The sequence below is a fragment of the Apium graveolens genome, chromosome 3 (genome assembly GCF_009905375.1).
Source record: "Apium graveolens cultivar Ventura chromosome 3, ASM990537v1, whole genome shotgun sequence".
Taxonomy (NCBI): domain Eukaryota; kingdom Viridiplantae; phylum Streptophyta; class Magnoliopsida; order Apiales; family Apiaceae; genus Apium; species Apium graveolens.
Window position 1 is genome coordinate 113,051,237 of NC_133649.1, and position 13,361 is coordinate 113,064,597.

Sequence of the window (13,361 nt, forward strand, 5' to 3'; positions counted from 1 at the left end):
CAAATTTGAAGTGGTTCCGGCGTCAAATCGATCATGTAAGTAGTCAAATTGAAGCTGGTGAACTGTAGTTTATGATTCTGTGATCAATTTCAGTTAATAAGTATTTGATTTTAATTTCATATTTTCTGATTATTTGCTTGAATTCGGGTTTTGATTTTGGTTAGTTGTTAGAAGATTTTGATGTTATAGTTGTGTAGATCATCGTTTTTGCAATCGAATGACACCGGTTTTGCGTTCGTTGGCTTCGTTTTGAGGTTGGCCAGAAAAGCGGCGCCGCCGCCACTGTTGTTGGTAGTTTAGGCGACGGGGACGGCTGGGAACGAAGGTTGAGGAAGGAGATGAGTAGGAACGGGGTTGCAGGACGTTGGCAAGGAGAAATCGTAGACGAATCAAGCCAGGAGCGTGTTGTCATCGTTCGAATCGCCGGAAAATAGCCCGCCGGCGTCGGGTTCCGTTCAGGCAACCGCCTGTTCTTCGCGACCCGGAGTCGACCCGATTTCCAACCCGGTTTCGACCCGGGTTTGATCCAATAAAACCTAAAATCAATTCCTATTTTCTGCTTGTGCAATTTTAATTATTTATTTATATTTTATAAAAGTAAAAAATCAGTTTTTAATAATTCTAAAAATTAAATAAAAATTAGATTTTGATTCTGAAAAATATTATAATTAATTTCTAAATTATTTTATTAATTTAGAAGTTTTAATTTAATTATTTAATTATTTATTTAATTATTTATCTAATTATTTATTAGTGTTAGATATATTTGATAATGTCTTGACTAATGTGATTTATGTTTAGTTTTTAGATCTTACTTAAACAGGACAAATCAGTACTTAACTGAAATCAGCACTTATACTGAAGTCAGAACTGAAATTATTAGTACTTAAGGTTCAGGAGATATTTATCAGAAGATAATATCAGGAATTAAAGGAAACGTTCAGATAAGGAAGACAGGTGATTTACAGGAAGAGAAGATCGAGACAAACATAAGAAGAGATATGCATGAAGAAGGAATTCTATGAAGAATAGAATACTTGGAAGAAAAGATATCTGATTGATATATTTTAGGAAGCAGAATTATATTCCATATCAATTAGCGATTATCTTGTAACTGTGTAGTATATAAACACAGACATAGGGTTTATACTATAAGTGTTATCATTATCGAGAAGATTATTCATTGTAACCCTAGCAGCTCTCGTGATATTTGTTCATCACTGAGAGAGGACAGTTCCATACTGTAACAGAGTTTATTGTTTTGAATAAAGTTTGTTTTCTGTTACTTGAGTTATTAAAGTTCGATTTGATTGTAATATACACTGTATTCACCCCCCTCTACAGTGTGTGTGACCTAACAAGTGGTATCAGAGCCTATATGTTAACACACAAACAGTTTAAGATCCAAAAACAATCATGTCCGAAGTAGAAACTCCAACTAAGCCCACCAAAACTGAAGAACCTCCAAAGACACAAATCCAAAGCCGATATGAGACGATTAGAGTTCCCATATTGAGATCATCTGAATATCCCATATGGAAGGTGAGGATGACCATGTTTCTGGAAGCTACAGATCCAGAATATCTCGATAGAATTAAGGAAGGACCTCACAAACCAACCAAGCTCGCAGTTGCAGTTGCAGGTGAAGCAGCAAAGTCTGTACCAAAGGAGAAGAGTGATTACACTGCTGAAGATATCGCATCAATTGCTAAGGATGCTAAGGTACGACACTTACTGCATAGTGCCATTAATAATGTAATGTCAAACAGGGTAATAAACTGCAAGACTGCAAAGGAGATATGGGATGCCTTGGAAACAAGATGTCAGGGAACTGATACGATTAAGAAAAATAGGAAGACAATACTTACTCAAGAGTATGAACACTTTGAGTCAAAGGCTAATGAGTCATTGATTGATTTATATGATAGATTTGTCAAACTCTTGAATGATTTGTCACTGGTTGATAAGGAGTATGATCTTGAAGACTCAAACCTTAAATTCCTGTTGGCTCTTCCTGAAAGCTGGGATTTGAAGGCAACAACAATAAGAGACAACTATAATCTTGATGAAACAACTCTTGATGAAATTTATGGGATGCTCAAGACTCATGAACTTGAGATGGAACAAAGAAGCAAGAGGAAAGGAGGAAAGTCAAGGACAGTTGCTCTTAAGGCTGAAGAAGAATCCCCCAAGGCAGCCACCTCAAGGAAAGGCAAGGGTAAAGCTCTCTTCACAAAATTTGATACTGAGTCATCAAGTTCTGATAGTGATGATGACTCGGAATCTGAAAGCTTGCCTAAGACGGATGCTGATGAAGAGATGATGAAGCTGTGTGCTCTTATGGTGAAAGGAATCACGAAGATTGCATACAGAAAGTTCAGGAAGGGAAAGAAGTTTTCCAGGAAAGGTGCAAGTTCTGATAAGAAGAGTTTCAGAAAATTTGAGGGCAAAGGAGGAAAGTCTGACAGAGGAGATTATACAAATGTCAAATGCTACAACTGTGGTGAGAAAGGCCACATATCTCCTGATTGCAAGAAAGTAAAGAGTGACAAAGGCAAGGCTCTTGTCACAAAGAACAAAAGCTGGACAGACACCTCAGATTTTGAAAGTGAGGAAAATTATGCCTTAATGGCAAATGCTGATATGGCAAGTGCTGAAAGCAGTTCCAAAGCTGCTGAGTTAAAGGTACGTCAAACTACTTATGCCTTTCATACTGATGATATTAATGAGTTGAGAAGATATCTTAAAACCATGTTCATTAGCTATAGAGATCAAACTTTAACATGTGAAAGATTAACTTCTGAAAATCTTGTTTGCAAAAAAAGGAATGATTATTTAGAAAAAGAGTTAGTCATGTTTCATCAAACTCAGAGAGATAGAGATGATGCTTTCTATGTTAGAGATGAAGTGCTTAAAATGAATGAATCTCTACAAACTGAGTTAGAAAATGATAGAGAGATTATCAGGACTTGGACTAACTCTGGGAGAACAACTCAGAATTTGTTAAGTAGTGAAAACTGGAAAGAGGGCTTAGGTTATGGAGAGGATAAGAATGATAAAGGAACTGTAGATATTAAGCCTATAGCTGTTAAACAAAAGTCAAAGTTAAAACCTGTTAAGTTTGTAGCTGTAAAGTCCGATACTAAGAAATCAGAAGTTAAAAAGGAATTAACTTCTGACAAACTAAAACAGGAAAAGACAACTGAAGTAAACGTAGGCTTAATGACAAAGAAGCAGCTTAAGCATAAGCTGAAAGATGTTAAGAATGCAAACAAGGTAAAATCACCTAGGAAAAATAGGAATGGAAAGGAAGGTGTGAATAAAAGCAATGATTATAAACCTATTCCTAATGCTCCTAGAAAAACATGTCATAACTGTGGAAGTTCTAACCATCTGGCTTCTTTTTGCAGGAAGAATACGAACATAAACTCCTTACCTTCAAAGTCAGGAGTTAAGAGTCAGTCTGTTAGATATAAGCCACAAAATCCTTGTTTTCATTGTGGTAGTTTATGGCATTCCATTTATACTTGTAAGGAATATCATAGTCTGTACTATGATTACTATCAAATAAAACCTTCTTTAAAGAAAGTTAGAAATGTTCCTTCTAGTGTAAGTTCTGATTCAAAGTCTGATAGTGTAAATTCTGATAAGAAAAATGTTAACATAAACTCTGATGCTAATTCCGCTGCAAATGTTAACAAACTTAATAAGGCCAAAGGATCAATTGAAGAAAGCTGGAATTGGCACAAGAAACTCTCTCATTTAAATTTCAACAATATAAATGAACTAGTCAAGAAAGATCTTGTGAGAGGACTGCCAAAGTTAGTATTTGCTCCTGATGGCCTTTGTGATTCTTGTCAGAGGGCTAAACAAAGGAAATCCTCATTCAAGAGCAAGACTGAATCATCGATTCTTGAGCCTTATCACCTACTACATGTTGATCTATTTGGTCCAGTAAATGTCATGTCTATTGCAAAGAAGAAATATGCTATGGTCATAGTAGATGAGTTCACCAGATACACTTGGGTGTATTTCTTGCACACAAAAAGTGAAATTGCATCTATCTTGATTGATCATGTCATGCAACTGGATAAATTGGTCAAAGATTCTGTGAAAATAATAAGAAGTGATAATGGTACTGAATTCAAGAATTTGATAATGGAAGATTTCTGCAAAAACCATGGAATCAAGCATGAATTTTCTGCTCCTGGAACTCCACAGCAAAATGGAGTTGTTGAAAGAAAGAATAGAACTCTCATTGAAGCTGCACGTACAATGCTTGATGAAGCAAAGCTTCCAACCTATTTCTGGGCTGAAGCTGTGCAGACTGCTTGTTTTACTCAAAATGCTACACTAATTAACAAGTATGGAAAGACACCATATCAGATAGTGAAGAAAAAGAAGCCAAATCTGAAGTATTTTCACGTATTTGGATGCAAGTGTTTTGTTCTTAAGACTCATCCTGAACAGCTATCCAAATTTGATCTAAAAGCTGATGAAGGAATCTTTGTTGGATATTCACTTTCCACAAAAGCCTTCAGAGTCTATAACTTGAGAACAAGAGTGGTCATGGAATCTATCAATGTCTCTTTTGATGATAAGAAGATTACTGGACTTGAAGATTTCAATGATCATGATCAGTTGAGATTTGAAAATGAAGACTTAAATTCTGATACTGAAAATCCTGACAGTCTAAATTCTGATACTGCAAACTCTGATGGATTAAACTGTGATGTTATTGAAACTGTGGTGACTACGCCAAAGGAAGATGCACCTATGCAGGGGGAGCATACTCAAGATACAACCACATCTCAAGAAGCATCAGAACATAAATCTGGCTCTTCAAGTTCTGATTCGTCAAGCTCTGATAAGCCAAGTTCTGATAATTCTGAAAACTTAAATTCTGAAGAATACAACTCAGAGAGCATAGTTTCAGGGGGAGCATCAAAAACTGTTGATGAAGATAGCATGGATCACGGGGGAGCATCCAGTTCTATAGAAAACCTTCCATCTGCAAGGAAGTGGACTAAATCACATACACCTCACTTAATAATTGGAAATCCTGATGCAGGTGTCAGAACTAGAACAACTACTTCAAGTGAATGTCTTTACAATTCTTTTTTCTCTCAGACTGAACCAAATAAAGTGGAAGAAGCTCTTCAAGATGCTGATTGGGTGCAAGCAATGCAGGAAGAGTTAAATGAATTTGAAAGAAACAAAGTCTGGACCCTAGTGCCAAGACCAAAGAACAGATCTGTTGTTGGTACAAAGTGGGTATTCAGAAACAAAACTGATAGTGATGGCATAATTACAAGGAATAAGGCAATGTTGGTTGCAAAAGGATATTCTCAACAGGAGGGAATTGATTATGATGAAACATTTGCACCAGTTGCTAGATCGGAAGCCATAAGTATATTTTTGGCTTATGCTGCTCACAAAAAGTTTACTGTCTTTCAAATGGATGTGAAAAGTACTTTTCTCAATAGAGAATTGGAGGAAGTATATGTTGAACAACCTCCAGGGTTTATAGATCCCAAATATCCTAATCATGTCTACAGGCTTGATAAAGCACTTTATGGCCTTAAGCAAGCTCCAAGAGCATGGTATGAGACTTTAGCTCAGTTTTTTCTGGAAAGTGGATTTAACAGAGGAACAATAGACAAAACACTGTTCTACCTCAACCATGGAAAGGACTTGCTTCTGGTTCAGATATATGTTGATAATATTATCTTTGGTTCTACAAATGACAGACTTTGTAAGAAGTTTGCCAAACTGATGCAGTCAAGATATCAAATGAGTATGATGGGGGAACTTAGCTATTTTCTGGGCCTTCAAGTCAAGCAGAATGAAGAAGGCACTTTTATTTGTCAAACCAAGTATACCAGAAATTTGCTGAAGAAATTTGGAATGCAAGATTGTTCAAGTGCATCCACTCCCATGGCCACTGCAACAAAACTGGATAAGGATACTGGTAAATCAGTAGATATTACTGATTACAGAGGTATGATTGGCTCTATACTCTATCTAACTGCTAGTAGACCTGATATCATGTATGCTACCTGTCTTTGTGTAAGATTTCAAGCAGATCCAAGAGAACCTCACTTAACAGCTGTGAAAAGAATTTTCAAGTATCTTAAGGGAATAGCTGATATGGGATTGTGGTATGCCAGAGAATCAGATTTTAAACTAATAGGTTACTCAGATACAGATTTTGCAGGTTGCAAAATTGATAGGAAAAGCACAACTGAAAGCTGCCAATTTCTTGGAGGCAGATTGGTTTCTTGGTTTAGCAAGAAACAAAAGTCAATTTCCACATCAACTGCAGAAGCAGAGTACATTGCTGTAGGAAGCTGTTGTGCACATATTCTTTGGATGAAGAATCAGTTACTAGATTATGGGTTAACATATTTTAAAATCCCTATTTACTGTGATAATCAAAGTGCTATTGCTATGACAGGTAATCCAGTTCAACACTTAATGACAAAGCACATCAGCATTAGGTACCACTTCATAAGGGAACATGTGGATGAAGGTACAGTGGAATTGCATTTTGTTCCAACAAATCAACAACTAGCAGATATCTTCACAAAACCACTGTGTGAAGCTACTTTTCCAAGATTGGTAAATTAACTTGGAATAGTTTCAGGTTCTTTCTCTAAATCTACTTAGTTTTTGTTCTGATGCATCAGACTTTATGATCAGTATGTACAGAAATTACTCTCATTGTGTATTATGTGCTTCATTGAAAATTGCTTAAGTACTGATTGTTGTCTGATGTGAATTTCTAAACTCTTATAGTGATATGAATGTTTATGTGACTATTCAATCCTATGAGGATAACTGTGCTAGATGCTGACCTAGTAGTCTTCAACATACTAGAGATCCCATGTTAGCAGTAATTATTTATGTGGAACTCTATTGACACAAGCATATTCTGTTATTGAGCTTAGTTAAGTTCACTTTGTCTATCTTATTACTAAGTCAAAAACTAAAATAATGCTTCTCATCTGTTAAGTTCTGGTGTTAGTAAATCTGCTGAATGTACTAAGTGCTGATAAATCTCACTTATCAAAATAAAAAGGAAAAGAACAAGGAATAAAAATCAGGTACTCCTTTGAGATCTAGAGTAAAAATATGGAAGGGATGACCCAAGTGCATTGCTGGTATTAAGTAATATGCATCAGAAAAGCAACTAATTATTTTTCTTGGTGACTTTTCACACTCTATGATTACTGGAGAAATACTCTGATAATAGCATAAATTCTGATAAGCAGTCGTGACTCACTTACACTGAGAAGCCACTGTAAAATGGAATTTCAAAAGATGCATAAAATAAGCACAAAACAGTTGAGGTGGACTCATGCATGCACTCATTCAAAAGTACACTTCAGAATAATGACAGATTTTTAGTAAAGTTCTTAGTTATGCCTTATTTCTAAGATGTACTGAAGTGAATCAGACTTTACTCTTTATCTGATATTTTTCTTAATGCACACACTTACACTCCATATGAATGATGAAAATTACTGTGGCGTTCAATGTTGTTTTAGATGAACAGTTTATGTGTCAGATTGCATAAATTCTGAGGACAGGTTCTGATGAAAGTTCTGATGATTAAGTTTTGAAGAACCGAAATCAGAATTTATATGAAGAATCACAGAGATAGGCATTCATTTTTCGAGTTAAGAAATCATGTTCTGATGACTGTTAAGTTCTGATATAAGTCTAAGTGCTGATATTAAATTCTGATCCTCTATTTGACTTATTTGTGGTTAGAATCTGAAACAGTCTTCATTTAAATCAGAATATGTACGGGTGAGATATTAACAGTCAATTCAATTAGGGTTAGTGGAACACGTACATGCACAGTAATTTTTACTTGTTTCTTGTGCGCATTAAACCGTGTTTTACATTTCCAATGACTGTTTTTCTTCTTCCCAGTCTAGGAAGATGAGGTAGAATTATTTCTACCTGTCCGCATTTAATTATCCTCACGTCTCCTGGCATTCTAATACCTATATAAACCATCACCTCACATCAGCCTACACATCATATCTTAAACACTCTCTCTTTTCCTTCATATCAACAAAATCATGGTTAACTACAATATGTTTTTGAACTATGAAACCTTCAACATGGAGTTGAGCTGTGAGGACTGGCAGCAGGAATGGCACGTAACTGTCATTTCTGATGAGATTTGGGACTCGGTTCCCCAGGAGGTTCTCACACACCTCCTGTTCTTTGACATGGACTACCATCGCCATCTGGAGCGATTGGAAGAAGAAAGGGTGGAAGCTCTCCGTCAACAAGAGCGAATCATTCGACTCGCTATTCTTTTTGTAGAGAGTCGGAAGAAGAAATAATTTGTTTTCTTCTTCCTGTTTTTCTTCATCGTCAGCTTTGTCTGGCTTTTTAGCCAAGGACAAAAGCTGTCGATGTTAGGTGTAGAAGCTTAGGACAGTCTTGTAATGCTCTGATGTAATTTCCATTTCATGAATGTATTCTCTTAATATATTAATGGAATTTCTTGTTTTTACAAGATTTTGTCTCTGAGATGTTTGCACTTTTACTGCACTGTTAAATCCTGATATATCCATATTCTGATGACCATTTTAATTATTGATTTAAATTAAGTTCTGATTTTCAAATATCAGTACTTGTTTACTTGATTTTTTTTGGTCATTCTCACACGTGGATTTTTTTTACAAAATATTCGTTTTGCAGTGAAAATGATTAATTAAGTGGGAACAGTTTAAATTTTGTATTAAACCTGACTTACCTTAATTAATGGGATTACTGGGTAAGTGGAACGGTTTTTCCTTGAAAAACTGAATGCGATAAGTAATGATTACTGTTTTCCCGTGCCCATTAACTATTCATTATTGCTGCATGTCTGACAGGTGTCCAACGGTTATTTTTTTTAACCAAGTATAAGTAAGAGAGAAAGAAGATTATACAATCTCTTATTTACTTTTACACTTTATCTCTCTTTCTTTGCTTTTACTCTCTCTCATCTCCTGACGTTTTTTTTTCATACAGACATTTTATCAAACACCTTATAGACAATCTTAATTTTCAATTTTTCTCATGGCACCTAAGGATTTGATCATCGATGGAGCTAAGTTCGTTCCCAACAACTATGCTGCAATCCTAAACCATGATAAAGCTCCGTCTGAGTTGCATTTTGTGCAAGATCTTCTTGCACACAGTGAAATTGGGTATGCATTGATCCAGCCTTCAGTCTTTTCAAGCAAACAAGTTCTGACATTTTGGCGGACTGGGCATTTTGATAATGGTGGTGCTAATGGTACTCCCAGCATTGTTTTTGAAGTGGATGATTCTGAACATGTGGTAACTCCTGGAACAGTTCGCAAGGCTGCATTTTCTCAACACCGGAGGAACCAGCTCTACAGCAGCTCATGGCCAATTTGGGAATGAGAAGAGTTTGGCCAAGCTTGGACAGTTGAAACGAGCACATATCAAAAAGGAATGGAGCTTTTTCTTCGACTGCATCACTAAAGCATTCGGCAATAAGTGTTCCAACTTTGATGCCATTCCAATAATGAGTCAGCACATCGGGTATGCTATTATTAACCAAACTCATTTTGATTTTGCGAGTGTTGTGCTAGGTTTTATAGGGGATAGGATGACAGAGGATAGAAATGTAGTTTACTTTGCTAGATTCTGTCAGCTTATATATACCTTTTGTTGTGCTGATGACCCTTAACTAGCCAGTTCTTTAATTCCACCTTTTAAACTTGCAAAACGGGCTTTTAATGACTTGGTAAATGCTGATCTTAAGAAAACAATGGTTAGACCTTTACAGATACCTCAGTCTATAAAACAGATCCTGGTAAATGCTGATCCTCAAACCTATAGATCTGTTTATCCTGATGTTCAATCTACCACCACATCTCAAACCTCACACCAACCATCAGAACCAACCATAGATACATCTATATCTCAACCCTCCCTCAGAACATATCTTAAAACATATCTCACACCTTCACAGACAGCTCAACCTTCATCCTCAGCACCTACTGTGAAGCCTTCATCTTCCAAGCCCAATAGGACAAAGACTGTTCCTCAGACACCACATAAGAGAAGGAGGATTGTTTAGAGAGATGAGTCTGATAGTGAGGAACAGGTTTCTGCATCAGAACCTGTTGTTATAGAAGCTGAGAAGGTTCCTTCTTAGAAGGATTCTGGAATTGGGGGATCTAAGCTTCTCAAAAGGCTTAGAAGAATGCCTTTTGCTGAACCTCCCAAGGAATCCCCACCTTCAAAGAGATACAAGAAACAGAGAGCTAAAAGGCCAGCTTCAGATGATGAGGAAGCAGCAGCTACGGAAGGAGATCAGGAATCTCTGATCTCAAAAGAATCAGAATTTGCTGAAGCTACTACATCTCCTTCTTCATTATCCCCACCTCAGGAAGCTGTTACAGACAAGGCAAACACACCATCTGTGTCTCCTGTACATGAAACTGTATCTCCTGTAGACCCAGGCACAAGTGCTGAAATTGATATTCAAGACCTGGTTGTGCCTGAGGTTCTCTACTTAGAAGCTCCAACAATAATTAATCCATCAACAACACCTGTTACTAATGCTACTCAAACTCCAGAATTATCTACCACACCTTCTCTGCATCTAGATGTTAATGATCAGAATATAGGTGAGCATCAGATATGGCTGTTGATCAGAACTTGAAAATAGATCAGCACTTAGAGGATGATGCTGAAGCCTCTATTGCTTCTCATACTGTTGTTTTATCAGAAGATGCTGATTATGTAAGTTCTGATGCTGCAAATGCTATTGATACTGGTGATGCTGCTCCAAATGCAGATGCTGATGAAGCTTGTCCTTCAGGACATGCCCCTCCACAAACTGTTTCTATATCAGAACTAGTCAAGAAGTTTGTACGAGGAGAAGCACCAGTACCTTGGAGTGAAACTCCCAGAGGACAGGAGTGGACTAAGGAATGGAACTCAGTTACCTTTGTTCCATCTGAAAAGATTCTTGCTGAGCACGTGGACAAAGCTGATCAGATGTTAATTAATGATGATTTCAAGACATAGCTTTGAGTCACTGCATTGAGTACTAGACATCTTCAAGGTCTCCATTCAAAAACTCATGCAGAGTTACATAAAATTCAGGAAGAATTGCTCAAGCAAGAAACAGTTAAGAAACTTGAAAAGAAAAGTTTCTTTCAACCTACCTTTGACAGAGTTGCTTACATTGAGAAGACCCAAGAGAAGCAACAGTCTCAGATTGATGATATTTTGAAAAATCAAGCTTCTCAGCAATCTCAACTCGATGAAATCCAAGCCTCAGTGGAATTGTTTGTCTCTCTTCTCTTACCTGCTGATGCCAAAAAGGGGTAGAAAGTAATTAAGTCCAAATGCAAAACTGATCAGACACTGAAGGGGAAGGATGATGAAAAAGATGACAAGGGAAACTCTGGAATGGGTGGAGGTCATGGTCAAGGTAGAAGTTTCTCATCAAGAAGAGCTGAAATTACAAGTCACAGGACAAGTTTTGATGCTGGAAACAGAATTACTTCTGCTACTAGTAAAAGGATAAGTTCTGATGAACTTTTGGATCTTGATGAAGAATTATCAAGACAGTTATTTCTAAAGGAGAATCCAGGAATGGACTTGGAAAGTCTGATGGAAGAAGAAGCTAGACTTAAGTCAGAAAAAGTCAAATCTAAATCTGAAGCTTCTGTTGGTAAAAAGAAACTTCCAAAATTCAAAGGCATTGTGATAAAAGAAAGAACAAATCCTGAAGCAACCAAGGCTAAATCACAATTGCAGATAGATCCAAGGTCTAAGGGCAAAGAGAAAATTGGTGAACCTATCAAGGTTTATGTGCCTCCTGTGGAGGAAGAAATTACTGTTGAAGATGCTGATCTTGCTCTGACTTCAAGAAAAATTTCTAAGACAACCTCTGACATGGCTCAAGTTGTTCAGGGTAAAGATAGAGTTAGTTCTGATATCTCAAAGAAGCAAGTAACCTCTGACATAGCTCAAGTTAACTTGATATTAGAAGATAAATCAAAGGAAACCTCTGGCATTGCTCATGTTAAACCTTCAAAGATACTCCTACCAGGATTCACCAAAGCCAAACAGACTCAACCTTTGAAGACTGCTGCAAGTGGTTTTGAAGCAAGAGTGGTTACTGGAAAGGAAGCAAGAGATAAAACTGGATTGGGAAGTGCTGATGAAAGAAGAATACAGAACACAACCAATGATCCAACTTCCTTAAGTGAACCAGGTATTGGAGCAACTCCTGAAAGATTGAATCAACTAGAATCTATACAGATGGTTTACCATACCTACTTGAAAGACCACATCTTGTTGTACTTCATGACAGATGGTAGGGTTTATCATATAAGGGAAAATGCCATTCCACTGAAGTATTATGAAGAATTGGAATATGTATTATTCTTACTTCAAGTGAATGACAAAATAACAGAAAGTGCTGCAAACTATTTGAAGAGTCAGATTCGGAGACAGAAAAGGCTTCATTCTGTTAAGTCTAACAGCATATATCTTCCAAAGTACAGAGATCACAAGGGTGATATTGTTGAGATGAAGCCTAACTCTGCTAAGATTATAACTACCTTTCTGGGTTACAGGGCTGTGGAATTCAATCTTGAGTCTGACAAGGCATATTTGATCAGACTAGATCAGGACATAAAGAAAGCTAAAATTAATGATCTCAGGGCTGCAATCTTTCAAACTGGTGAAGATTCTGCAGAACTTAAAGATTCTAAAAGGAGGATGATCGATGAACTCAGATATGCTGAGAGATGTTTGTTAAAGAACTATCTCACAACAACTCCTGACATCAGAGAGATCAGAAAATGAAGCCAAGTCAAGATCTACAACTGCTCAAATTCTAATATGAATACAGACTGAAGTTGTTATCAGAAGTTAAAGTTGGTAAAGCTTTAAGGACTGTAAGTTGTAGTTATCTAGTCAAATTCTCATGCATTTGTACTTAATGTTTTTGACATCATCAAATATCTGTTAACTTGTATATTATGCTAATTTACAAGTTGGGGGAGATTGTTAGATATATTTGATAATGTCATGACTAATGTGATTTATGTTTAGTTTTCAGATCTTACTTAAACAGGACAAATCAGTACTTAACTGAAATCAACACTTATACTGAAGTCAGAACTTAAGTTATCAGTACTTAAGGTTCAAGAGATATTTATCAGAAGATAATATCAGGACTTAAAGGAAACGTTCAGATAAGGAAGGCAGCTGATTTACAGGAAGAGAAGATCAAGACAAACATAAGAATAGATATGCATGAAGAAGGAATTCTATGAAGAATAGAATACTTGGAA